The sequence below is a fragment of the Tachypleus tridentatus genome, chromosome 2 (assembly GCF_004210375.1).
Source record: "Tachypleus tridentatus isolate NWPU-2018 chromosome 2, ASM421037v1, whole genome shotgun sequence".
NCBI lineage: Eukaryota > Metazoa > Arthropoda > Merostomata > Xiphosura > Limulidae > Tachypleus > Tachypleus tridentatus.
Genome location: NC_134826.1, coordinates 99,798,372 through 99,826,113, shown reverse-complemented (window position 1 = coordinate 99,826,113; position 27,742 = coordinate 99,798,372). Strand labels below are relative to the sequence as shown.

The following is a 27,742-nucleotide window of genomic DNA, read 5'->3' as shown; positions in this document are numbered from 1 at the left end:
AATTTATATTTAAACCAATCAACTGTTACAAGAGTCATTCTACATCTTTCAACGTGGTTTGACGTTATCTTCGAAGATATAAAAACAGTTTTGTGTTCTATATAAATAAAAAAGCATGGTCATGTAACAACTAGTACACTAATATCTCAATTAAATTTTAACTTTTTATTATAATCTCTTCTTTTTCGGTTAAAGTGTCAACCAGCGTAGCTTGGTGGTGAGTAGTTCGGGAGGCACTTCACAGGTGAAAATCACGTCACATCATGATACATAAAGATAGAAGTTGAGAGAGAGGGGTTAAGTACTCATACATGACGAGGTCATAGTTCCACTTTTTGCCACTATATAGCGCATTGTTATGAAACATTGCTAGGTCATCATGGCAGACGGCCATGACATTATAGTTCAACTGAGTGTCAGAGAGCGCAAACAACTTATTGAGGGCTGATATTATAATTCAGTACCATACAGGTGGTCATGACGGATGATTACATAATAGTACCACAAAATATAGAATGTGTTTTTAGTACGCCATGACAAGCGGACATGACTCATGCAATACATATCTCAACAAGAATGTAATTACTTAATTAAATCGTCATAAAATTATGCTTGACACAAATTTATATATAATTAATTCTTCCTAAAAAGGATGTCTAAATATAATTAATTAAATAGTTTATAATTAGTTAGTTAAATCGTTTATAATTAATCATCCTAAAGATTATTCTTAACACTAATTAATTAAATAATTTATAATTACTTAATTAAAACATTTATAATCAAAACGTTCTAAAATATGTTTAACTCTAATTCATTTATAACTAATTTATCATAAAAAAAGAACACTTAATATTAATTCATGAGTAAATTAAATTTCCGTTCCTAAAAGGACTATATCTTATTGAACTGCATCGCCCCCTACAATCCCGTACCCGTTTATACTCTCGTCCCTAAGATATCTGTGCGGCAACGGTCACTTGCAAACTCTTTCTTTCTTAATCAGAAGATGATCTAGGAAGGTCGAAATGTTGTTCTCTCCTTATCAATAAAAGCGTTAATACCCACACCAGTCGTTCTCAGATACATTTTTATTTTATGTGGGTTTTTCGTCATCAAGAAGGACAAAAAGACTTGATTGAAATACCAACGCACCCTTTCCAGATGAAGGCAAAGGTAATAAGTATAAAATATACAATATTGTCCACATACCGGCGAACACTGTTTTTTAAGGATTTTTGTTGTAAGTCTACAATCGACAGTTCTTCTCGATTAATTTTTTTATGTTGAAGTTATGCAAAAGCAATTTTAATGGATCAATATATTATTCTTTCTCATTTCGACCAAAGTAAATACAGTTCCAGCGGCTACCAGTTAGATGAGTTATTTTTCTGCATAGTCAGGTAACTGACCACTGGCTAAACTTCTTTTGTGCACACAAATATTGTGTGCATGTTGAGTAAGTTGCTAGTGTTCATAGCTTCTTAGATATCAGGTATGATGTTTCTGAACTGATAGATTTCTAAACTTGATTGGAATTCTGCATAGGCAAGAATATTTATAGTGTTAAGTAAGACACTACCAAAATGTATTTTAATTCGTAAATGTTCATATTTCACCTAGATAAAGTGTAAATCTCCAGCAGAAAAACTGGGTCTCAGATCAAAAGCAAAGAGTGTATGTTCTCTCTGGTATTATTCATACTTTATGTCAATTATTAGATCTAGAAACTGTTTTGATGTTCCACTATATAATAATATTCTATAGGTTCATGCAAACAGTTCAGTATCAAAGTCGAACTGTATAGGTCTAGTCCTGAGCTGTTTTCTATTCACATCAATTGCCATAAAATCGATACTGTAATGTTTGAAAATGTATGGGTTTTTCTTCCAAAATCCATCAAGTGCACTGTTATCAACACATAATATGACAAGACATGTAGGTAATTAGCCTGAAAATGCATTAATGATAGATGCCTATAGATTTTCCTGAGGAATTTAAAACGATTTCCACATTATATATTTTAAAGAATATTTATCTGTTCCTGTGTAAAGTGTCGTAGAGTGTAACAGAATGACTGATTTTGATTTTTCTGATTTAGATAGAAACGTAAAGTTTTGAATGCTTATTCAGATGTTTAACATAATACAAAATAAATCTATAATTTTTACAAGCTGGAGTTTTAAACTGACATCATTTGGCAAAAAAAAAAATTGTTCTGACAAAAAAAATGTCCAAATATAGACGGCCAATCATGTTAACTCTTCCACTACCCCATGAATCTAAGTGTCGGTGTTTGATTCTATTGTTTTCATCCTCATTAAAATCAAAATTATAAAAACTACCTCTCATGTCCTATATCTACATAAACAATGTTAAATGAATTCTCTTAGCTTCTCACATTATAACCAAATAAAGTTTATATCTAAGCTTTACATATCTAAAGGTTGCGAGACAAAGAAATGAGCTTGTCATTTAGGTGTAGATGCAACTGAGAGAATACTGAATGAAGAAACATATTCAAAGAAACAGAGCTATACTCATTCTTTTTTATGTTTGTACAACCCAATTTCACAATTCTTACCTATACATAAAGATGTGGTTGTACAGGATCTAAGTATTCACCTCCTGAACCAAACAGGCAACTCAATGGGTCTTCTGTCAAAAACTAAGATGGATTTAGTTCAATACCCTCTTTAATCGCATTGGCGTGAGAGGGAGAGAAAAATATATAAGTGGATCTCAGACTTTGTTCAGTGTCTTTTCATGCAGCAGGATGGTCATGATTACTTGTCAAAAAAGTATAGTTTTTATGTTCTCTGTCTCTTGATTTTAGCTCTTTAGAACACGAGACCTTCCTGTTTCTTCTTTTTGTATTAGGTAGAGCAATCTGTTTTACATCTTAAACCAAGTTGTGAACTCATCCTTTCATTCAGCATTAAAAAAAGATTTTCATTATATGACATATGATACTCGATTTATGGTTGAGTGAACAGTTTGTATAAATAAGGTTTATATCTTTTTTTGTCAGAAATGGTATAGCTGAATTAAGCAGTCTTCTAGTTCATGACTCTTCAGATAGAGTAATAAGGTATACAATTTTCAAATTAATAATCGTAATAGGAATCATAGATGGATGGTTTGTAATAACTATTGCCACAATGATGGAAATGAAGTGTTATGATCACTTTTCCTTGTTCAATTGAGATAAGTCAGTCTTACTAGTTTTAACGTTATTTTGTTTAAAAAAGGGTCTGTAATGAGGATTTGTAAACGTTTCAGTGATCACGCTTACATCCTGATTTTGAGCTTCAATTATTCATATCATCAACAATACTAGGTTCTACAATATCTGATTAAACATAGAGTGAATAGAATCTGCCATGTGTGTTAAAAGTGTATTAAACTATAGTGGACTCTGTTATCACACGATTAACATCAAACCAAAGTAATACTGATAGTACAGGATTAATTATTTATGTTTACACTTACATTTTGGTTGAATGAATCATAAATATATATAAATATATTCTTTGTTGAGTTTAAAAAGTGATTATTCTACTTGTTTCAAGATTCTATTTAAATCTTTAGATCCTTTGTAATGACCAGATTTAATATAATTGGCTATAGTAGAAAAGTGAGGACCAAAAAGTATGATAACCCTTTCGTACCATCAAACATGCTATGTCAGATATGTGGGTATTGTAATTCAGTCATGGCCACTTCCTACGAACTTTAAAGGTCGATATGTCTTGGAAGACGAGTGAAATAGCTTGTCAGAGTATTGCTGGAAAAATAATATATAGAACTGTTACTAGGTAACGTTACATGACAAGTAATAGAATTATGCATACTATTTTATGACAGCAGGAGTCAACTATTAAATTTACTAGGATATCCATTCAATTTTACAAATTATTCTTTGTAATTTTCTTCTGAAATGCCTGGCAATAGTCCACGTAAACAGTCAAAAGATGAGTGAATGAATAATACAGCACTACTTTATTAAAAATGAATCCATTTAGATACGGCATGTTTAGGTCTTTTAACGTGTGCATCTTGTTTCTTACACGTCTATTTGCTTATATTTACAACAGAGTATTGTCGGATATTCATAGATTGTAATACGTTTTCAAGTTCTTTTCATCCTGTGAGTTAATATTCTTTCGTTTTCATAGCACGTTGTTGATTATATTAATAGCATTACTGTCAGAGACAGAACTTCTACAAATCACTAATTCTCCCCAATCATTCCCTGTTACATTTCCACTACAATTTATAAAATTTCAGCTTATTTTCATATTTCTGAGAAGTGCTGTCGTTGATTTCCAAATTTTTATGAGTTGCGTCTTCATTTTAATCTTAACAAGTCACGTGGCCTGCAAATGAAAAGTCTGATGATTTTGTTGCAGCTGGTTTATCACCTTTGCTTTATCGGCTATGGGTAACGTATAATTTTGTATGAAATAATTTATGTTGATAAAGTGAGTGTACCAGTTTCTTATTAACAAGAATAATTTTCATATTTTTGATGGTCATAACTATAATTATATTGCCAATAATTAAAGGTTCAGGATTTGTACTTTGGCAGATAAGATAATTCAAAACAAATTGTCCGACAAAACATTTCATGTTGTGTGCTATAGCAGTGTAATTCTTATTCTGTTGAGGAAAAACGAACTTACAAAATTCGTCAGATGAATAATACCCTTTAAAATTGTTTTCTTACTGCTTAAAACATGGACTTCACAGTAATTTATATCTTGAATTTCGGTTTTCTAGTCAGTTTCAAAATAAAAAAAAAATGCATGCTTGTTACATGAATATTTAATGTCTTTATTCTGGAGAAATCATAAATGGGTATTTAAAACAAATGATTTGCAACCTATGTATCTTATTTCACCACATCGATAAATCTGATTAAGGTTTTTACTGGCAATAATAACAAGTCATTTTTTTACATTGATAAAACTCTTCACATGAAGATGCTTTTGTTTTTCATTCTTTGTTTTATGATTGCTCTAAAAGTCTGCTGATTTTCCAAACTTTTTACTACCAGCACAAACTACGCTGGCCTTTCGAACATTCGTTACTGTATCAGCCATTATAAGAACGTAAACAATGTTTATTTGAATGGTCACCTCCCTTTTCATAATCTGAACAATAATAACCTACCCCGAGGAAACCATTTATTGACGTAATAAAATCAGAAAGATTATCATGATACCACGGAAAAAATGTCTTCAGGATATGAAGGACCTTTATAAATTATGCGGTTAAAACTGTCTGAAGAAACTATATGTATTTGAATACTTAAAGAGCGTTCAAATTTTGTTATTTCTTATATTCCATAAGATCCTTATGGAACATAAGACGATAAACAAAAACAAACAAATTCGTAGTACGAATTCAGCTTAAAATTTCTTCAAACCTAAAACAGATTTGGAAGCTTGAAAGACGGCCTGGGGAAGCCAAAAACTTTTGTTTCTCCTCACGCCTTGATTAAACGATGTATACAAGTTTTTAGTTATATGCATAAGTATATTATTTTGCTGATTTCTAATGCTACTATAGTTAGGTTATTTTCTGGGGGCTGCTAATGGTATAATAATAAATAGCCTTAGCATAACAAAGGTCATCATTATCCTTTATGATGCATTTAAAAGTTGATGAACACTAATATTCGATAACTTATGTTTATCATTATCAACAGGTAATTCATTGCAGTGACTTCACTTTCAATAGATTCGTCTAATGGTATTTTCGTTTTACTCTGATTGACTTTTTCTATGTTGGTTATTATTATATCGTGTGAAAACGTTATGTAAACAAATAATTATTAGTTGATCCACATGATTAAAATAAACACAAACCCTAACTTGACCTCCGTTGTTTAAGAAATTTACAGTGTGTTCATAATGTTTATAAGTAGTTGTGCATATGAGTTAGGGTGGAATAATACATTTTATGTTGTACCAATTACATTGTACTTTTTATCTCTCTTACCCCTCCTTTTTAACAATAAAATCTCCGTTTCCTTTTTGGGGAATTTAAATAAGTAGGTGCAAAAGCAGAAAAAATTGTAAGTAGCATTTAGATAAAATAATGTACTAAACACTTGCCTGCTTAAAAGTATGTGCATATATTACTATTTGAAGGTTATGTTTAGGAGGTGAATTTTCAATGTTCTTATTGGTATATTGTTTACATAACAAAAGCAAGTTGTACCATTACACATGTGAAATATGTTTCCAAGTCTACTCTCATAAAAGACATTCTCATATATTAACCACAGTATATGAGTCTGAGATGTACTAGATAAATGTTCTTTTAAACATTATTAGTTATTAACTAACAATTCAAAATTTTTACTTAATTATGATATAAAATTTGTAACTTAGGCACCCAAAAAAGCTTTATATAAGTCTGTCTTCATAATTTTAATTTTTAATATAATGTGATTTTTGAAAGATAAACGTATAGGAAGGTATAATTTATGATGTGTACACTCTATAGCTTAAAATAGTATTGGTGCTTTATATTTATCCTTCCCCCCCCCCAGTGGGACAGCGGTAAGTCTTCGTATTTATAACGCTAAAATTAGGAGCTTGATTCTCCTCGGTTGGTAGATAGTCTGCTGTGACTTTGCTATTAGAAAACACATACACACATTTTATATTCAATATTTTAATTTTTCTGGAAATAGCATACACATGGTAAACGAAAATGTCCAAGTCAAACAAATAAAACGAAATTTAGGAAGCTTTCCATAATGGACTGCAGGAGTACTATACACCATTCCACATAGGTGTTTAGAGTTTGCTAGGTGTTAGGCACAAAGTTACACAATGGGATACCTGTTTTCCAAACAGGTTTTGTAGCGGTATAAACTGTCAGACGTACATGGAATTGTAAACAGGTTTAAAAATGAAACGTAAGTGTCAAGTTTGTACCACTAATATGTAGTTATACAATAGAGTATATATCCAAATACAGGGTTCATATCATATCACAAATATTGTGATCTTTTGTAAGTTTTAGAGTTTTCATCGTAACATGTTTGCTGTTCATCGGATGTATTTATTAAATAAGGCTATAGCTAAAAAATTAAAGTATTACATTTCAAATACTACTTTAAGCTATAGTGTGCTTGCAAGATAAAGTATACCTTCCTACACGTTTACATATGATACACCAGTAAATTTTGCATATTTATTTTGATTCTGACTTAAGACTGTGAGTCTATTATTGGTCATCTGTACATACAACCCTGGGTTAGTTGCCTCTGTAGCTGTCGCCGATCTAGACTGCCTGTAGTTTGTTATTTGTTGTTTATACTTTCATGAGCACTAAGTTGACATAGTGAGGTTGTCAACAACAGTCGTGTATAAAGTAAAATCAACATTATTTAGGTTTGTCTTTATTCTCTTTCGTTTAAGTTAGCAGATGTGATGTTACTCAACAGATTAGTCAGATCTTGTAGGATTTCAAGTTTTATCATTGTCAAGCCAGCTATCTTGGAACATTTTAATCTAGGCTTAGTTGTAAAACTTATCTTTTGCATGTTATGTCACAGATTTACCGGTGTACCTTTATTTTAGTGCGTGCGCTTCTTTCAGTGTAGTTATCTTTTTTGCCTGTGGGGCCCGGCATGGCCAAGCGTGTTAAGGCGTTCGGTTCGTAATCCGAGGGTCGCGGGTTCGAATCCCGGTCGCACCAAACATGCTCGCCTTTCAGCCGTGGGGCGTTATAATATGACGTTCAATCCCACTATTCGATGGTAAAAGAATAGCCCAAGAGTTGGCGGTGGGTGGTGATGACTAGCTGCTTTCCCTCTAGTCTTACAGTGCTAAATTAGGGACGGCTAGCGCAGATAGCCCTCGAGTAGCTTTGCGCGAAATTCAAAACAAACAAACTTTTTTGGCTGTGAAGTATATTGTTGGCTGTGTATTGCGCTAGTACCGCCTGTTTTCGAAATTTGTAGAAGGTTCTTCAGCGTAAGAATCAACAATACTTGTTTTATAAAAACGCTGGTGTTATCGATCATTGCTGAATGCTCTAGAATATTGCGTAATTGGTATATGAAAACTAAGGCGCCGAGAGACAAAAAGTATTATTATTATTGGACAGCTACATACAATAGGCCTCTGAAGTTATACTTGTGATTAACATCTATTAATCGAAAAACTGCAGAATTTGACAAGGAACGTTATAAATTTCGAACATTACAAACTATTCAATTTCAGTGAATTACTTCGGACATTATTATTTCTGTGACATTAAATATCTTCATCGGTAAAAGTCAGCTTATAAGCGGCGTTAAGCCAACCGAACCAGCTAGTTTAAGCAAGGTGTGACAGTACTACTCCAGAATTAATGTTCGTCGTGGATTTGGACCACCAATAAAAATAATAAATTCTAGACTGGATGAGTCAGTATAGTTTGAAAGTTTGCAAAACTCTCGTATAGAAACCATCATTTGTAATTGATATTAATAATAACCGTTATTTTAAACTGTATTGTTTAATGTTTGCATATTAAAATATATTTGTGTTAAAAAAAGGAAATTGTATGTTTCAATATTGTTGGCAAATACCATAAATTTGGTGCAGTTTACACAAAATTAGCTTCTAATTTCAAAATCGTATTTCCGGTTATTTGAAATATACATAATATAATAAATCTCAAACTTGTCTGAAATTAATTACAATATGTAAAATAATAAATTGAGGGCTCATGCCTAAGATATGAATCAGAGTCAAAAATCGAAATAAAGTAGAATTAAAATCATAATACGATTTATATTTATCTGTGCCAACAAGGTTTAATTATGTCTGATTATCAAGGCTTCCTTGAATCACCCTCCCTTGAACTAGAAAAATATAACAAAAGTGAATTGCTCGAAATTGCCAAAACATTAGAATTATAAGTTTAAAAATTAGTAAGAAAAAATGTGTATTGTTGAAATATTAGTCGATGATGACTTTTTGTCTCCATTAGCCAACCAAAGTTGAGTTATAAAGTTAAGTTTGGTTTGTTTTGAATTTCGCGCAAAACTACACGAGGGTTATCTGCGGTAGCTGTCCCTACTATAGCAGTGTAAGACTATAGGGCAGGCAGCTAGTCATCATCATCCAGCGTCAACTCTTGGGCTACTATTTTACCAACGAATACTGGGATTGGCCGTCACGAAAAGTCGAGCATATTTGGTACGACGGGGATTCGAACGCATGACCCTCAGATTACGAGTCGAGAGCCTTAACCACCTACCCATGCTTTGCTAGACCGGGCCCATAAAGTTAAGTTAGAAATCTAATTAAAACTCAAACAAATCGAGCTTGAACAAGCCCGCATCAAAATCAAGAAAGAAATTAAGCTGAAAGAAATGTAAATTAGATTAAACTCCAATTGAACAAGAAAAATGACAATTTTGATCTCACTCGATATATTAAAGTACCAACATTTAATGCAAATGTAGTTGATAAATATTTCCAACATTTTGAAAAAGTTGCCAAAACATTGGAATGATCCACCGAGTAATGATCATTATTATTACAAAGTATTCTAACTGGCAAAGCACAAGAAGCTTATTTCCAGTTATTTGAAATAGTAATACGTTAATATACGTAACACAGTAAATCGGAAACTCGTTCGAAATTAATAATAATACGTAACAGTTACCATCTTTCAGTCTTTCAATTTCTCGCAAGTTTCGTTATTTATTTTCGCACATTGGTTATTTATTTACTTTTTCTTTTATCTCTTTATTCTGTGGAAGGCGATTTAACTTTGTGGAATTGGATATGCATCTCATAGTTTCCCTCCATCGAAATCATTGAAGCCTCCTTTTCTGATCCTGGATGGACAATCATTACACTAGGAAGAAATGAGATACGTTACCAGCCACTGTTGACCAGCTGTGATTTGTCTGATGATTGTATGCAACTAGACACTATTTTTTAAAACATATAAACCATGAGATCAAACATCTCTCTTAGCATTGACTCTATCAGAATGGAACAACAATGCTAACCCTACTAATAACATAGAGTTGTGAGATTAAACAGATTAGTTCATTTTTCTTATAAAGCATATTAAAAAGAATTTTGACTATTCCTTGATCGGTTACTGACAATTATATCCTGATATATTTTTTACACTCAGAAACTGGTTTAGTAATAGTTGGCACTAAGTCTGGATAGTCCTATACTTAACTGTGTAGAGAATCTAAGTAAATGCCAGTTTTGTCTGCAACTGTGATACCAATATAATTGAGCTGCGGGTTTGAATTTAAAGGCTATCATATTACAGACCTATCAAGAACAATGTCTTTCAGAGGACATGTTTATGAAAAGTCACAAGAACATTTTATATTGTATGTCATGAGGGAAGTTAGTTGATCCAGACTCATTGTGTTGCAGCAAAAAACTAAATTAGAACTGCTCCTATTATTGTCTAAAAAGCAGAGAAAATGTAACCACCATGCAGATTAGTAGAAGTAAAACATTTGTTTCAAGTGTTAACTGGCGTAAGATTGTAAAATGAACTGCATATACCATAAATGTATCTTAAAGGAAACGTGGCATATCTGTTGATGAGCGTATATATCCCAAATTGATGCTACTCAAGCATCCTATGATCAAAAGTACAATGCTCTAAGTTTGCTGTGTTTATGACAATTAGAAAGCTTAGTGGTCTGTTGTTTCTACAGGTGTGGCTGCAGACTTTGCAATAATACAACGTCTAATTTGAAAAGTACATATACACATGTATGGTTAAAAAGTGGAGTTTCTAATGGATATTAGAAACTGTCAGTGTATGTGTGTAGGATTCTATTAAGTTTCATTATTTTATAGATATCACTTTAAAAAACATTGGTTTGTAATCAACTTTATTTTCAATAATGCAATTTGACTAAGAATAAGAGAAGTTGACTCTACTTCTTTATCAATGTCATTCTTATAAAAAAAGGTGTTCATCACTGATTGAAGATCAAGCAAAGGAATTCTAGGCATGTAATCACTGCAGAATTTATCTTTTAGCTGACCTTAGGAACAAACAAGTTGCAGCTCTGTGGCGAGACAACTTGATTCTGCTCAAGTATGTAGAGATTAAGTTATTTTATTTTCCATTAACCGTGTTGAAAGAAACACTATAAATGCAATAAAATCAAAAACTATTCAATGTAGTCACGGAGTCATTTGCATGAAATAAATTTCATTCTGTTCAACTTCATATTGTATAAAGTTGAACTTTTACCTGAAGCAAAAGCTATGTCAGTTTTTATGCAACTTCTAACCGTTGCCTACAAACATACCATTAAAAGATGATCAATACAAGCTGAACAGTTGAGGCCACTGGCGAATCTCCGTAAAGAACAAAATAAAATGAACTGCTAGCTTTGATGTATTCAAGTGATTAGATGAGTTGGGTGAGATTGATATTATTCTTCGTCATCAATTAAATACATTTCAAGGACATAAATAGTAAATAAATGGTTTTATTCTACAGAATAAAATGCAATCACAAATTGTTGATCATAAAGATGTAGGAATAGACACCCAGGCACCATTGTTATGCATAATTGAATGTATTTTTTTTAAATAAATTTCTATGATTCCATTGGTATAGCACACGTTATCTAGACATTCTTAAGTTTAGTTACAAATTTTAGGTTGAACAGGTTTGGTTGGTAATCCAATACTTACAGATCACAAGCTTGAAAATGCAGCTTATAAAATGTGCATTGTGTGTACATAACTTTTTGAGCATAATATAGGAATAGGTAGAATATTTTCAGAACACAGAAGTCTTGTTTGATTTTCTCATTACTTTATAACCAACTTCTCATCAATATTGGCACTGTTGTCAACATTGACTGGAGCTCACTTACATTTTTGTATGAAATGATGATTGGTTTGTTTTAGAATTTCGCGCAAAGCTACTCGAGGGCTATCTGCGTTAGCCGTCCCTAATTTAGCAGTGTAAAACTAGAGGGAAGGCAGCTAGTCATCACCACTCACCGCCATCTCTTGGGCTACTCTTTTACCAATGAATAGTGGGATTGACTGTCACATTATAACGCCCCGACGGCTGAAAGGGCGAGCATGTTTGGTGCGACCGGTATTCGAACCCACGACCCTCAGATTACGAGTCGAACGCCTTAACCCATCTGGCCATGCCGGGCCTATATAAGATGATAAATGAGAGCGAATACATTTCAGTCATACGATTGCACTGGTTTTAACATATTTTGTAACGGTCTAAAATGGATATGCCTTTATAATCAGGGCTCAGAAACAACAATAACAATTAATTCGCAATAACAACACATAGAAATAAGTTCAACACTTTGAAAAACACAGTTAATAAAAAAGTACTAGGATTTCACACCAGTATTAATAAACAACTTATCATAAAATAAAGCAAATTCAATTTTTCCAGAATGCATTTCAATAACAAAGGCAATATCGAATGACAAATAGCAGTAACTTTCTCATGACTTTAGCGCACTTAGTGAAGTTTTTGGCTGGGTAGGTCATCTTCATCTGATCATAAATTTAAATACTCTTCATTAATATGCATTAATAGTACCTGTACGTCACTACTAGGGAAACTGGTGTTAGTTACATCATATACACATATATTTACTCAAAATGCAAAAAATAATAGACAAACTGAATGATAGAAGCAAACAATAAATGAATAATAAACACTACCATAATAATAAAATTTGCTCTTTCACAGGTTATTTTGGATTCTGATGGAAATTTATAGCTGTCAGAGTATTGTTATTACATATACAAGATGGTAAAGAGCACATATTAATCAATTACGAATACTGCTCAATGCCATGCCTACGTCATAAAGGTGGAACCACTGGCAATTGTCTTTTTGCTAAACTCTACCACTATTACCTGTATGGATAGTTTTGTAAAAAAACGTTACAAGTTTCTTTGCTAACCACTCTACCAGGCTGTACAGTGAATGATAATGCCACTGAATAGTAGATTCATAGATCATTTTTTTAGTGAGAAAAATAAAAAATTTCACAAATAGAGAATAAATTCCCATAACCTCTGGCACTTTAATGACCATTGAAGGTGTAGGATAGCATGCCACGTTGTTTTAACAATAATAACTGATATGAAATTTGAGCTTTTCAAGCTAATAATTCCTAAATCTCTCAGAGGAGAAATCATCTGAACCTTGTAGAATGCAAGCATGAGATAACTTCATATGTATTATATATTTCTCTTAGCATTTGAAAATAATTCTAATGGCTATTTTCAATTCAGTATGTGAAAAGGTTGTATGGATAATACAACACAAACAAAGAGTCACAACAATACGCTATGAACTTACAACTTTATTAGATTATAATGGGTATTTTCTCTCTCCTCCCCTCAACCCACCTGAAGATCAAAGGAAATACTTATTATGAGCTAATAATTATCAATTGCATCATCTAATAGACCAAGTTATATCCATTTATCAACATAACAACCAGGACTGTGGCTGATATACTTAAAAGTGAATAACTTTCTTTAAAATATCAGAAGATACTCATACCAACAAATGAGTGAATATCAATAATTAGGTTTTGCTTAGAAAACTAAAGGCATGCATTTTGTCTTATCATTTTGTTTCTGACAATACGGCTAAATAAGCCATATGAATTGTAATGTAAATGTCTTAAAAGTGTATAAGCCCCAGATTAGACCAACTGAGAGGATCACCTCTTATACTTTATTATTGCATACATAGTGAAAGAGTAACAATCAACTGGTTGTTATTTGAACTTATTTAAGTTAATTTAGGAAACAGGAACTATTAGCTGATTATGTATGGTTAATTTATTAATATAAATATGTCATACTGTCACAACGATATTTGAAATAATTGTTACCAACCACGATCAATGTGCACAAGCGTTCATATTTGTAGCTGGTAAGTGAGGCCAACAGCAAAAATGGGATAACGGCAGGATGGCGAAAAAGTCAGTTTCTTTAATTTGGTTAGAAAATTCTTTCAAATCTTCAATTATAGTAACATAACTTACTTTTTCATGCCTTAAAATATTTCAAGGTAAATTTTCATTCAACCTGAGAGGCATTAATATTTTAACCACGTCTTTTTTTTTGTGAACATTATTATATCAAGTAATGGTATAATGTCTGAGGTACATGTTATATTATTTATTTTAATTTATTGTTTTTGCAACTTACTGCAAATTCTATAAAATAACTTGAACCTGATCGAGTAACTGCCAGTATCTCCAATGATCCAATCCTAACACAAGATATTAGATCCAACGGCCATTATAATATTTACTGAAGAATCATTGTTCTAGATGAATGCATTGTACATGAATTGTTCGAAAGAGCTCTGGTAGGCTTCACACAAAAATGCTGAAGTGGAATGTTGGTACACCTATGACAGCACAAGAGCCACAATAATTCCAAGAATCAACTATCTAAGGTGCATGTTTAACAGCAGAAATCATTAGTTGTAGTTAGTAGAAAATCATCTGTACTACAGTTCTGTAGTTCTGAACAATGGATATAGGACAAAACATTTCTTAACTCAGATAGTCGAAAATAAATAAATTAGATTTGTGCAAATGAATAATGTATTCGCTATAGGTGAATAATTAACCGACTGAGTGATTAATATTCAAATTAATAAATATGTAGCTAATTAATATACAAAATGAAAGGAATTAATAGTTATTTAACATTTCTTAATTAATGTTAATTAACATGTATGTAATATTATCCAAGGCCTTATCGTCAGTGGTTGTTTTCCAAGAAATGAGGTTTTTTCTTTGCTACTAAATATAAGCTCTGATGATTTCGCCTCGTATGTGGCTCTACCTATAGGTATCAATCGAAGATGTTATATTTTAATGTATATGTTATTTATTACGCTTTTATGTCTTGTTTGTTTTTGAATTTCGCACAAAGCTACTCGAGGGCTATCTGTGCTAGCCGTCCCTAATTTAGCAGTGTAAGACTAGAGGGAAGGCAGCTACTCATCACCACTCACCGCCAACTCTTGGGCTACTCTTTTACCAACGAATAGTGGGATTGACCGTCACATTATAACGCCCACACGGCTGAAAGGGCGAGCATGTTTGGCGCAACGGGGATGCGAACCCGCGACCCTCAGATTACGACTCGCACGCCTTAACACGCTTGGCCATGCCGGGCCGCTTTTATGTCTTAAACAATTTCAAGAATATTATTTTATAGTCCATTTAATGATGAATTTTATCACACTCTTGATTTTCTATTTTCCTTTCAATAACTAATCGTTATACATCATAGAAAGTTGTAATACTCATTTGAACGAGGCGTGTGAAGCATCATGTTTTTTAACAATTTGATGTTTTGTACTTACTTTTCTTCTGTGATCACAGTGTTGTGTCAAACATGATTTAGTTTACACTATTTGTAAGTTGTTTTTTTTTCAATTTCTTTACTGTAAATAATTTTTCAATCAGATTGTGTAACTAGGCCTATTTTCTTGACTACAATTTTTGGTAAGTAGTGAATATGAATATTTGGTATCAACGATGACTGCGCTGGCTTAGATTAACACCCAGACGTTTTTTGGCACCTGCATCGGAGTCGGAATTGTCATACGTCATACATTTTTTTGTTATTTGTGTATAATGCAAGCTAATTTTATACTAAAAGCAGATTAATGATCTCCCTCTCTCAATTGTTAATTTTTAGGTCAATTCCATAGAAAACGGGAACATACTTTATTTAATATCACAGGGATGATTTTAAGTTGTTTTTATTCCATTAATTAAATTATCCTAAAATATTTTCTGAGTTTTAGTGTAAATATATAGTATATCGCGCAATTTTTTAAAAACGTGTTTTTTTTCAAGACTTTTGCATATTTACAGTTATATTCCAAGAATTAGTATATTTACAGTACTGCGCAAAAGTGCCAGGATAAAGAAAAGAACTAGACGTCTAGATGCTTTCAAAGACCAATGGATGGTATATCACATGTGAAACATCACAATGTTATTAATATTCATACTTAGTACAACAAAAGACTTAGCGGAAGTGCTTGAGTTCAGCAAACAGTTAATATCTTCTGTGTCCACCTTTTACTTTAATAACTGTAAACAGTCTTTCAAGCATTGTTGCGATATATTTAACCAAGACATCCTTTGGTATTATATTCCAAGTGTCTCTAATACACTGCCATAAAGTTTCTTTAGAAGTAATTTTTGATTTTGATCCATCAATCTCAGATCTAATCAGTTGAATTGAGGTCAAGATCTCTGAGGACATTACATCATTTGAATGACTCCAGCGATTTCTTTTTTAGATGAGTAACCGATGTTTTGAACCAAATATTTCAAATTTGGACAACTCCTTCATTTCATTCACTAACAGTACAGTTTTGTACTGTATTTTTATCAAATATGAGTCTCTTGAGAATATTTGGAGATCTGAAGTTCTTTTAGCTGTTACACGACAAAATATTCCATTCTCGTTTAATCTTCTTAATACTGTAGGTCTGTTATTTGGTATACGGTTGTTTACCTCATACTTGAAATCAGTGGCAGTCTTCCTTATGTACTGAAGGCTGCATAAACGAAGATACTTAACATCAGTAGCATTGAGTTTAGCTGTTCTGCTTTTTTCTTTCCTATTTTCAAGTTTATCTGTCTCGGTCTCACGATCTTATGGTGTACTTGACAGCGTTTGGGGAGCATTTCAAGTCTGCAGCAATTTGCAATGAGCCCAACCAGCATCACGTAAAACTTTTATGTCAACTCTCTGCTCTACCTATAATTCTTTATCCCATTTTGGTCTGTGAAACAATAAAACTTAATATATAGTTTTAAACTTCGTTTTCATAAAGGTTTATTTGTGAAGCACTATTAACTGATTTCTTCTGATATATATTCGTATCATATACTAGCTCTCCTTTCTAGTTTTTGTCTATTTAATTAAGATTTAATTAACTGTCATGGAGTGCCATGACAGTTATTTCAGATTCTAAATTTGATCAGTATGCTTATTAAAGCAGAATCTTTATGTAAATACTGAAGAATGATAAGTATTCTCATCCCAGCTCATTAGATGGTCAACAGGGACCAGTTAAGCATTACTATAGTGTTGAAATTTACATTATGTTGTGTCATAAAAAAATAGCACCATAAATTGAAAAGAATGGCAATATTCTCTTGTCCTAACACTTTTTTACAATAGTGTAACGATAAATTTGAAACTTTTAATAACTTTAATTTCAAATGGTTTGATGATCATAACCATTACCTTTCCAATAACAATAATATCGGACTTTAACCATTGACGGATAAGATCATTTAAAACAAAATGATCATCAAATCCTTTCAAGTTATGAGTTATGGCTGTGCAATTATTATGTTCCTTGAAAGATAAAAACTAACAAAATTCATTGTAGCTTTTAAATACTGTCTCTTTATCATAAGCCTGGAATGGTCAAGTGGTTAAGGCACTCGACTCGTAATCTAAGTATCGCGGGTTCGAATCCCCGTCACACCAAACATTCTTGCCCTTTCAGCCGTGTGGTGATGTAATGTAACGGACAATCGCACTGTTCGTTGGTAAAAGAGTTGAAGGTAGGTGGTAGTGACTAGCTGTCTTCTCCCTAGTCTTAAGCTGTTGAATTAGGGACAGCTAGCACACATAGCCCTCGTGTAGCTTTGCACGAAATTCATAAACAAACAAACTCTTTATCATTAAAATCGTGGACCACAAAGGAATTCACTTCATGAGTTTCCGTTTGTTTGACACTCTCAAAGTTAAAAAAAAAAATATTTTGGAGGAATCATTAACGTATTTTTAATGGAGAACGCAAATCTGTGCAGAAAGTATGAAAAAATTACGTCCTGTGCAACGTGTTTTGCCATACCTGTTAAAATCATGAGAACTTATTTTTCCTGTTGATAACAGCCAAACACTTTTGAACTGAAAAAAAAAATGGTCACACAAAGAAACCTTCTGTTTGCCACTGGTTGGTTTGTGCCGGTTGTACCAGATTGTAGACTTAGAATATCTGTTATAATCAGGACAGATCAGGAGTTGATCGAATATGGATTAATTTCTGTAATAAATATTACAATAATTTGCAAAATGATGCTTATTTAAATTCCTACACCCCTTGTCACAAACAAAACAGTAATAGAGTATCCCAAGGTTATTGTGTAAAGAGAGGAAAATCTTTTTGGGATATGAGATACATTTGTAGATAACTCTATTGAAACTAATTGAAGAAACAACGTTGATTTGAACGTTTAGATATTATTAAAATATCACTGTTTCTTAAACTCCACACAGAAGATCTTTCAAGTATGGGGACCTGTGACCATTCATGTATATAACGTTCTTTACTGATTCCAAATATTCTTACTTCAATTATTTCTAAGGTACGCTAAGGTCATAACTATAGAATTAGCCCAACAGTGATCAAAATCATTATTTTGAATAGATATAACCGATATTTTCCAAACGATTATCACTAATATTCGTGATCTTACGCTGCCTGCTACTTACAGGCATTTCAAAGGTAATGATTTTTTTTTTTTCTGTTATCTAGACTGGAACTAACATTGCCTATAGTTCAGAAAGTAGCGTTTCTTCACCTTTCACATATACGACCATTGTTTCTGTGTGCATGTCATGTACAAAAGTAATTTTATACCACCATGGTGTATGGCTCTAGCACCTAATCACGGACACTTCATAACTAGCAAGTGTTTAGTGTTTTCTTATAGCAAAGCCACATCGAGCTATCTACTGAGCTCACCGAGGGGAATCGAACCCCCTGATTTTAGCGTTGTAAATCCGTAGACTTACCGCTGTACTAGCGGGGAGCTATAACTAGCAACTACAGTCAAGTCAGTATACAATGATTAGATTGCCTGCAACAGTCTGAATAGAATAATACTAAAAACGCCCTTAACAGTAATGAAGTGACAGTACTAAATTGTAGTGCTAATAGTTTCCTTAAGGAATCTAATAATTTGGATGAATTTTTCACGCGCTACTATCACGAGTGTGATTTATGTTACAATTTTCATACAATTATCGTTGATTTAAATAGATCCATATTGTCTGTTAGAAAGCATAAATTGGACGTATGACATAAACTCGAAGCTCTGGGAATATAAGGTCATTTCTTTCTAGGAATGTGAGTTTAAACGTATGAAATCTACTGAAAAATCTAATTAGTTTTCTAAAAGGCCACATAGTAGTATCTCGCTTAAATATACAGGCTATTTTCCATGCTGGTAGAGTCAATGCTACTAGACTTTTGTACAATGAGAGGAAAGGTAAAAAGTGAAAGCACTTTGACCTTAAGTCTCTAAATCCATGAATGAATAAGTATTGTGAGTACCCATTTGGTCATTCCATTACCATTACAACAAATGTTTGAGATGTGCATAGTTATTTCAGTCTTATAAAGTACAAAATTCCAGTACAAAGGAAACTCTATCATCTTATAGTTGAAATACTATCACACTTAACATGTTCAAGTGAAGATGTAACGAAAAATCGGTTCTGAATTGTAATGTAATGGATCTGATCAATGACGTATTACAGAAATAAAATACTTCTAGTCCTACTGGATTGAAAGACTTTGCAGAACAATTATCATATATTACCCATAAAACGTTGTTGGAAATGTAGACAGACGATCGTATACGCAACACGAAGATTGTGCTGTTAAAATAAAAGACCGAAATGTAGTATATTTAAATGGGCTTATTTTAAATAAACAAACGTTGTATTATATAATCATTTGTTTCTTGATTGTCATTATGGGCTGTTGTCAACCACAGAATACTGTTAATATTAAAAGTCGTCTGGCGTTTAACTTTGTCTGTTGTAAAGGACAGATTATAGCTACTGCTACATACAATAAACCAAATAGAAAAGTTGGTTCAAATTAATCAGGTGTGGTAAATAATATATAGAAAACTCTATAATCGATTTATTATTCATGATGTTCTAAAAACACGAAGGTTCAAGAAATCTTGATAAAAATAAAATAGAAACCCTATAACCCGAACGCTTACGAAATGTCGACCTTTCGAAAGTGCTTGGTTTATAGTGTTTCCATTTTATCGATTTATATTGGTGTACCGGTTGTTTATATAATCAGTAAAAGCATTAGTTAAATCCCTCAGTCTAAATCAGGTGAAGGACTGGTTACGACGTCAAGTTGCATATACTTTACAAAACCTATAACATATAGATTTTCGAGAAACACAATAATTGTTTCTTTTATTGATGAATAGTAACAGTTTGATTTATTAGATATATCTAATTTAAGTCACTACAGCAATCATTTGAAGTATTTTATGGCATGTATTGACGTGTTTCCTAAATGTGTATCGATTGTTACACTGAAATATAAAAAGGATTGACACTCGTAATGCATTCAAGCAAATCATAAAAATGGCCGAAAACCTTCCGTGATGACGAGAAACCCACTTGAAGCAAAAATGTATCTCGGGACAGCTGGTATGGGTATTAACACTTTTACTAAAATAAAGTAGAGAATAACGTTTCGACCCTCTTAGGTCGAAACGTTGCTTTTTGCTTTATTAGTAAAATTGTTGTTACCCATACTAGATCGAACACCTTGTAACCCTCAAAACGATGATGAAACAGAATTAACAAAATAATGTATAGTTGAATGTTTTAATTGTACTTTAAAAACTAGAATGTTGTGTTGTTTTACTCATTACGGATCATACAAATATGTTTATGTTTTTATAAATTTAGTCATTGCCTATAATAGCGCGTATCATCACGGTATTGAAATGAAACTTACAGACGATAAACACACTAATCAGACTGTGGTGTGTAAAATAATCTACAACCTGCATACAGTAGTTAAATTTTGATCCATCCATAGAGGGTAAGCAAATACGAATTAGTAAAATGAAATGTCATTTTACGAAATGGTATATGCCTGGACGAACATATGAAGTATTTACAATTCACGATAGATTGAAGAGAAAACCCCGGTGTATAAGCTGCAAGACTATCTTAGAGTAAAATTAGATGGAGCATTCAGTATATGAATCTGAATTAAAACATGTTCCCAAGTCCTCAAATAATGTCTGTACAGCGTACAAAATATTACGTGAATGGGAAAGAGGTAAAATATACAATATTTTGTCAAATAGGAAAAATATCCAGATATGTTTAACAGGTGGATCACCCAGGTTGATTTGAATCGACTGCTATCATAACACGTATATATTATTCGACATGAATCAGTTGTACATAACGTTACCCAACAATAGCTCTATAAATTATTGTGCCGACTATACTTTTATGAACTGTATCTCACATTTTCTAAGATCCATTAACTTCGAGAGCTCGTTGGAAATGGTTTTTGGCTAAACTACAGTATCTACGTTTTTGGCATAACGCACTTGACGAAACAGAATGGATCTCCCTCCTTTCTGGCTTTGAAGGTTTCAGTAAAGCTGTTTATATTAGACCAGGTCATTACAAAGAGCCTAAGGATTTAATGAGTATACTAAACCAGTTAAAAGAGCTTCATCAAGAATGTGATACAGGTCCTCTTAAGTAAGATTCATTTCATAAAAAAGAACAGGAGGTATACAAAAAAGTGCCCCTGTTGAAAATGTTGTTAATTTGTTATATCTCTCATTATCTAACACAAAATATGTAAAACTATATATTTTTAAAATGCATTCGACGAAATCCATTCAAATATGATCTTAAATCCTAATTTTAACACTGGCTATTGTAAATACATAAACTTTTCGTGATTTTTTTGTATTTTCTCATAAAAAGTATTGTTGCACTTACTGTAGTTTCTTATTTTATTCTTATTCCAATTTGCCTATAGAATGATCAAACTAGTTTTTCTTCAATAATCGAATGTAAAAATTAAATTTAAAATAACACAAACCAATTTCACAAGTTTATATTTATTTGACGTTTCCTTGGATTTCAGAACTGCTTCATATCACGTGGCATGTTTTCAATGCGCTTATGCAGAAATGTCTGAGTGATTGACTGCCATCCTTCCTTGAGTACTTCAAAAAGTTCATCTTCTGTATTTGACTTATAATCTTTTATTAATCGGTTTAACTCAGCTCATAAATTTTCGATCGGATTGATATCAGGTAATTGACCTGACCGTTCCATAACACAAATTCTGTAATTACTAATATATCTTTTAGCGACTCCACAGTTTCAGAGAATCTTGCTTAATCATTAAGTAGGCTAATTGGAATAATATCCAAGAAACAACAGGAGGTGCACAACTCTTTTTATGATAATATGTAACCAAAATCATGAAAAGTTCAGATATTTACCAAAGCCAGTGTGGGCACTTTTTGTCTACTCCCTGTACCTTCAAATCTTCCTCTCGTACTCAGATCCTGTGAGAATATTGAATAGATTTCTAATGTACTTATATCTCTTTACATAACTTATGATGTTTCTAGACTGATCGATTTTTAAAACTTACTGAAATTATATATATGCGAGAACATTTATAATGATAGGTAAAGCATTACTGAAACATATCTCATTTCGTGAATATTCTTGTTTTACTAGATTTTGGTATCTGTTCATAAAATTCAAGGAAATTTGAAATTAAAAAGTCTATAAAAGTAGACAAATAAAAAACACACATAACATTTACACTCGTCGAACTTCCTCAGATTCAGGAATTTTTTTAAATATTTTAAATTTATTGTTAATTTCTAATATAGAAATGGTTGAGAGGGTGGATATTGGGGAACACCTAGGTACAAGTAATCATTGCTGTACAAGATTTGATGTTTTGATGCATATGGAAATGAGGAATAATGGTATTTTGATTCTTAATGAAGACTTAAACAGTATTCCTCATCTTGAACAACTGATAGATAACAAAGTCGAACAAGCCAACTACATAAATTTTGAGCTTGTTTAAATAAAATTGGGAAATTTAAAGAATGATAAGGCTTCTGGGCCAGATAATATTTTAAAGGGTGCTAAAGAAATTCATGGATTGGATATGTGAGCCACTTACCACATTTGTTTTTGCAGAACATCGTCTATGGCAAATGTTTTGGAAAGTCTGATGAAAGATGTTTTGCAAAATCATTTAACAAAGTTTAGAATTTTAAGGAATAGTCAACATGAATTCACTTAGAGAGAATTTTGCCTTACAAATTTCCTGACATGCTTTGAAAATATTACTACATACATATATGAAAGTAAGGGTAGAGATTTGGTCTATCTGGATTATCAAAAAGTATTTGACAAAGAGCCACATAAAAGGGTTGTAAAGAAACTTATCTCTGTAGGTCTGGAGGATAAGTTAACTAACTGGATTGAAGAACGGCTAGACGAAAGAAAAAAGGGGGATCGTTATAAATGAAGTTCAGTCGAACTGATTAATGTTAGAAGTGTTGTAACTTAGGGTCCAGTCTGAGGACCGTAGTTCTTTTTTATTTACATTAATGACACAGATGAATTAATGGGCAATAAATTAGTTAAATTTGCTGATGATATCATGGCCTCGAGTGTTGCTGACTGTGAAGAGGATAATGCTGCTTTACAACTGAGTGAGTTGTACAAGTAAATAGCAGATGTGTTTCAATTATAATAAATGCAATGTGTTCTATATTGATTATCATAATTTGAATTGTAAGTATAATTTGGATGAGAATAATCTTGAGAGTGTCATGAAAGAAATGTGTAATGGCTGATCAGTCTCTTAAACCATCCAAGCAATGTGCAAATAGGATTTTAGGTTTTATATCCAGAAATGCTCAATACAAGTCTAAAGAGGTTATAATTTCATTGTACATGTTACTCGTTATGCAACATTTGAAATATTATATTCCGTCTTGGACTCCTTACCTTAGGAATGACATTGAGTTGTCGGAAAGCGTTCATGGAAGGGTTACTAAAATAATACCTGGGATGGAGGGGTTGTCATATGAGGAGAGGATGATATCTCTCAAATTGTTTGCTTTTGAAAAAAGAAGAGTTCGAATAGATGTGGCTGAGGCGTTTAAAATTGTAAAAGGAAGTAATAATTAACATTCTCATGCTTAACTATGAGAATAATAGAACTATGGAGTACAAATATAGATTTGGGCAAGGTTGAGCCGTCTTCAGCTAAAACAATTTTATGTTTTAAATAGGATTGCTGGCGTATGAAATAGATTGTTTTCGGACGTTGTAGAGGCAGTAACTTTGAATGAGATTAAAAGAAGTCTCCATAGATATCTGAATGACAAGGGCTGATTTTAAATTTTTAAATAGTTTTAGTTTGGCTTAGAGAATAGGACAGCCGAGATGAACTAACAGGTCCCTCGTTGTCCCCAAACATTATATTATTATACCATATTTGTCGTAATTTCTCAAGTACAGTAAATATCTATTATTATATTTATAACCTACACTAGTTAAACTTTCTCACGGACAGTAAAATTCAATCAATGTAATCTACAATTGTCGAAGCATTTTACGCACAGTAGAACTCAATCAATATAATCTACACCTATCCGACTTTCTTATCTACAGTTCCCCGACGGTACAGCGGTAAGTCTACGTATTTACAACACTAAAATCAGGGTTTGATTTCCTCGGTGGATTCAGCAGATAGCCGGATGGCGTTTGCTATAAGAAAACACACACACACACTCTTATCATCAGTAGAGATCTATCAACACAATTTTCAATAGTAAAAATTTCTCACATTCAGTAAAGCTACATCAGTATAATCTGCACCAATCGAACTTCCTCACCTAAGGTAATGTTCTGTAATTTTTCACTAATAATATCCCTGAATAATGAGAACTGATGTAACTAAAAATTGTAAAAGTTAAGTAATAATGGCTATGTTATCCAATATGAATTGAATACGATTCATATTCAAAATTCTTCAGTTTGCTTAAAGTGTATAGATTCAATAAACAACTCTATTTTCTAATTCCAAGCAATTGTGTTTTCAGTTTAGATATTTTCTTTCATATTTTCCTTCTCCGAAAAATATAACGAAACATAAGTAGATTCTATATGTTTTATTTATTACTTCACTTGAAATCCAAACCTCATTTGCCTATAAGAGAACAAATTTATACTAACAGATGTTGTTGATTAGACTAATTCATCAGGGCACAAATCGTACAAGGGTGGAAGAATAATCCACGCATCCGGAATATATCGACAAGGAACATAATTTTTCTGTATCTCAAATTTATAATTAAAGCTTAACATATTAGACCAAAACACCGTCTTAACTGTATTATTAGCACGACAAAAAGTTTAAGGAATATGATTATTATTCTTATCGTTTGATGTTAAAAGTAAGCTAGAATTTTAATAGAATGTTAATTGTAATTGACAAACCTATAGTGTGAGCTCATATAACATAGATTGCATTTCTATGTTTATAACATTATTTATGCTCACTGTCTGTAACAAGTGAAAACGAATTATCAGTGTTGTAGAGTTATACGAAAATAATGTGACTATAATTTTTATTACTTGATTTTTTTAAAAGTTGAAAACATCAGAATATCATGTTTCACTGCTTAAAAAGCCTAATTACTTGCCTAATTACATTTCTTCAAATGTTTTTTGTGGTGATGACTACACGACGAAAAGGCAGAATAGAAATACATGTGTCTAGAATAATGACAAAATGTGTTGTAAGCATAGAAGATGCTTACAACACTTTACTCTCTCTTTTTTTTGTAGTTTGATATTAAATATTCAGAATGTTTACGTATCGTTTGAAACTCAAAGACGCCAGCACTTTTACAAATTTCTAGCATCATTTATTAGTGTCTAAAATAATTACATTTCATTTAATTCTGAATGTATTGGTAGAAAAGGGGAGTTTTCTAAATCACAAGCTTTAGTTCTATTGCTACAAAGTGTTAAAACCAATGAGGAGGTCAAGGCTCAGAGTCCCCTTTATTTCTGTAATCTATCATATCTTGATGACTTTATACAAAATAACGAGTTTCCTTACCTTTTGTCTAAGCAGATAAGTTGCTGCTGGAATTGAACAAACCCACCAGGATTAATCCTCGATCTACGTTTTATTTTATTTCTACTTTGAAAGTCTTAGCTGTGTACAGATAAACCATGCACGACTTTGATTGTCCCACATACTAAATAAAACGTAACATTGTGAGGTTTGTATCTCAAACCCCCCAGTGGCACAGCAGTATACTTGCGGACTTACAACGCCAGAAATCGGGTTCCCGCACCCGTAGTAGGCAAATCACGAATATCCTATTGTGTAGCTTTGTGCTTAACTTCAAGCAAAAAAAAAAAATGTTTATAATATACCTTATTTCGTGACATTTGTTTCAGAGTTACCCACATTAAAATAATTTATTTCCTTGATTTTTTTTATTTCGAAAACGAAGTTTCTCAATCTCAATATTTATTTGTTATTGCTTTAAGTCGCTAGAGGCTCCTGAATAAATGTAGGCCTAAAAAAATCTAAAATTAAACTGGAATAATATGAAATGACGACAACGCAGAGTGCTTTTTACGTGACATTCTTACGACGGAGCATTTTGTATTGGAGACTACGTGACAAGGCTATTTTCAAGGTATACAGTCGTCAGACAGAAAATGACCGAAAGTGACTGTAATGACATGGTTTAAATATAGCATAACGAACCCTGTATGTATACCATTTTCAATCCGATCAAATACTATCAATCGAAAGTTCACTCAAAACCTTTTCAACAACGTTACTCTTAAGTGTTTCTTGGCTTTTCAAAACCGTCTTCTGTCGCGCGCTATAATAACTCCTATTGGAAATAGGAATACTTTCCATTATACTTTTAATACAGTAGCATCAGTAAGTTGGGAAGTACCTATTTTATTAGAATGGACTTAACGTGAATATATGTATAAATGCATGTAACCAAAACTCCTTCGTCATCAAGTGAATGACACCACAAACAAACATACATAAAAACATCACACTTCAAAGTTATAAAAATAACTTAGGTGTGGGCAACAACCTTTTTTTAATAATATAACAAGTTTAAATAAAACTACAGTCCTGACAACAAGAACACAACTTTCATGATGACTGTACGTGAGGGTTTGGTTATATTTTTATTGATGCAATTTTTTTAACTGTAGTATTGAGATACCGGACTTTTTAGAAACTAATTTTATTCTAAATGGTAACACTTTTAATGCATAAAAACACTACAGTGTACATCAGTAAAACTTGTGAAAGTTCTGAGGTCTGTACGATGAATCGTTTTGATGCAGTGAGTTGTATATGTTTAAAGAATCCTAACACTTTTTCACTCAACAGAAAAACGTCATTTTTTTAAAAAGTCCACTTTTTCTAAATCTTTTTCAATGAGAGCTGTAATTAATAGTTACTAATTACTAATTAGCCGTCCTTAGGAAGGCGTTTTCTGCTAGAATATAAAATATGTGGTAAAGATATACCTGTATCGGAAGAATCCTATGGTGTATTTTATTCTTTATGTAAATATTTATACATTCCTTGAAAAGGTTAGTTGTCACTTCCAATAAAGTTCCTATAATAAACTAATTTAAAGATAGAATGATACCCTCAACAAATACCTTTTATATTATAATTTACGTAATGAGCTACGCAAATTAAAATAACATAACATAGATAGAGAGGTCGATAAATTTTGGTAAGTCCCAATTTGTTGTTCATT

At 32.3% G+C, this 27,742-nt stretch overlaps 1 protein-coding gene across 1 annotated transcript in view; it reads left to right on the top strand.

Moving 5' to 3' along the window:
- The first annotated feature begins 1,006 nt into the window (after nt 1-1,006).
- LOC143244678 (uncharacterized) overlaps nt 1,007-27,742 on the top strand; it is a 70,641-nt gene continuing 43,905 nt past the window's right edge. The window contains exon 1 of the mRNA XM_076489775.1: nt 1,007-1,176. The gene's annotated coding sequence lies outside the window, so the exon portion shown is untranslated. The remainder of the gene's footprint in view (nt 1,177-27,742) is intronic.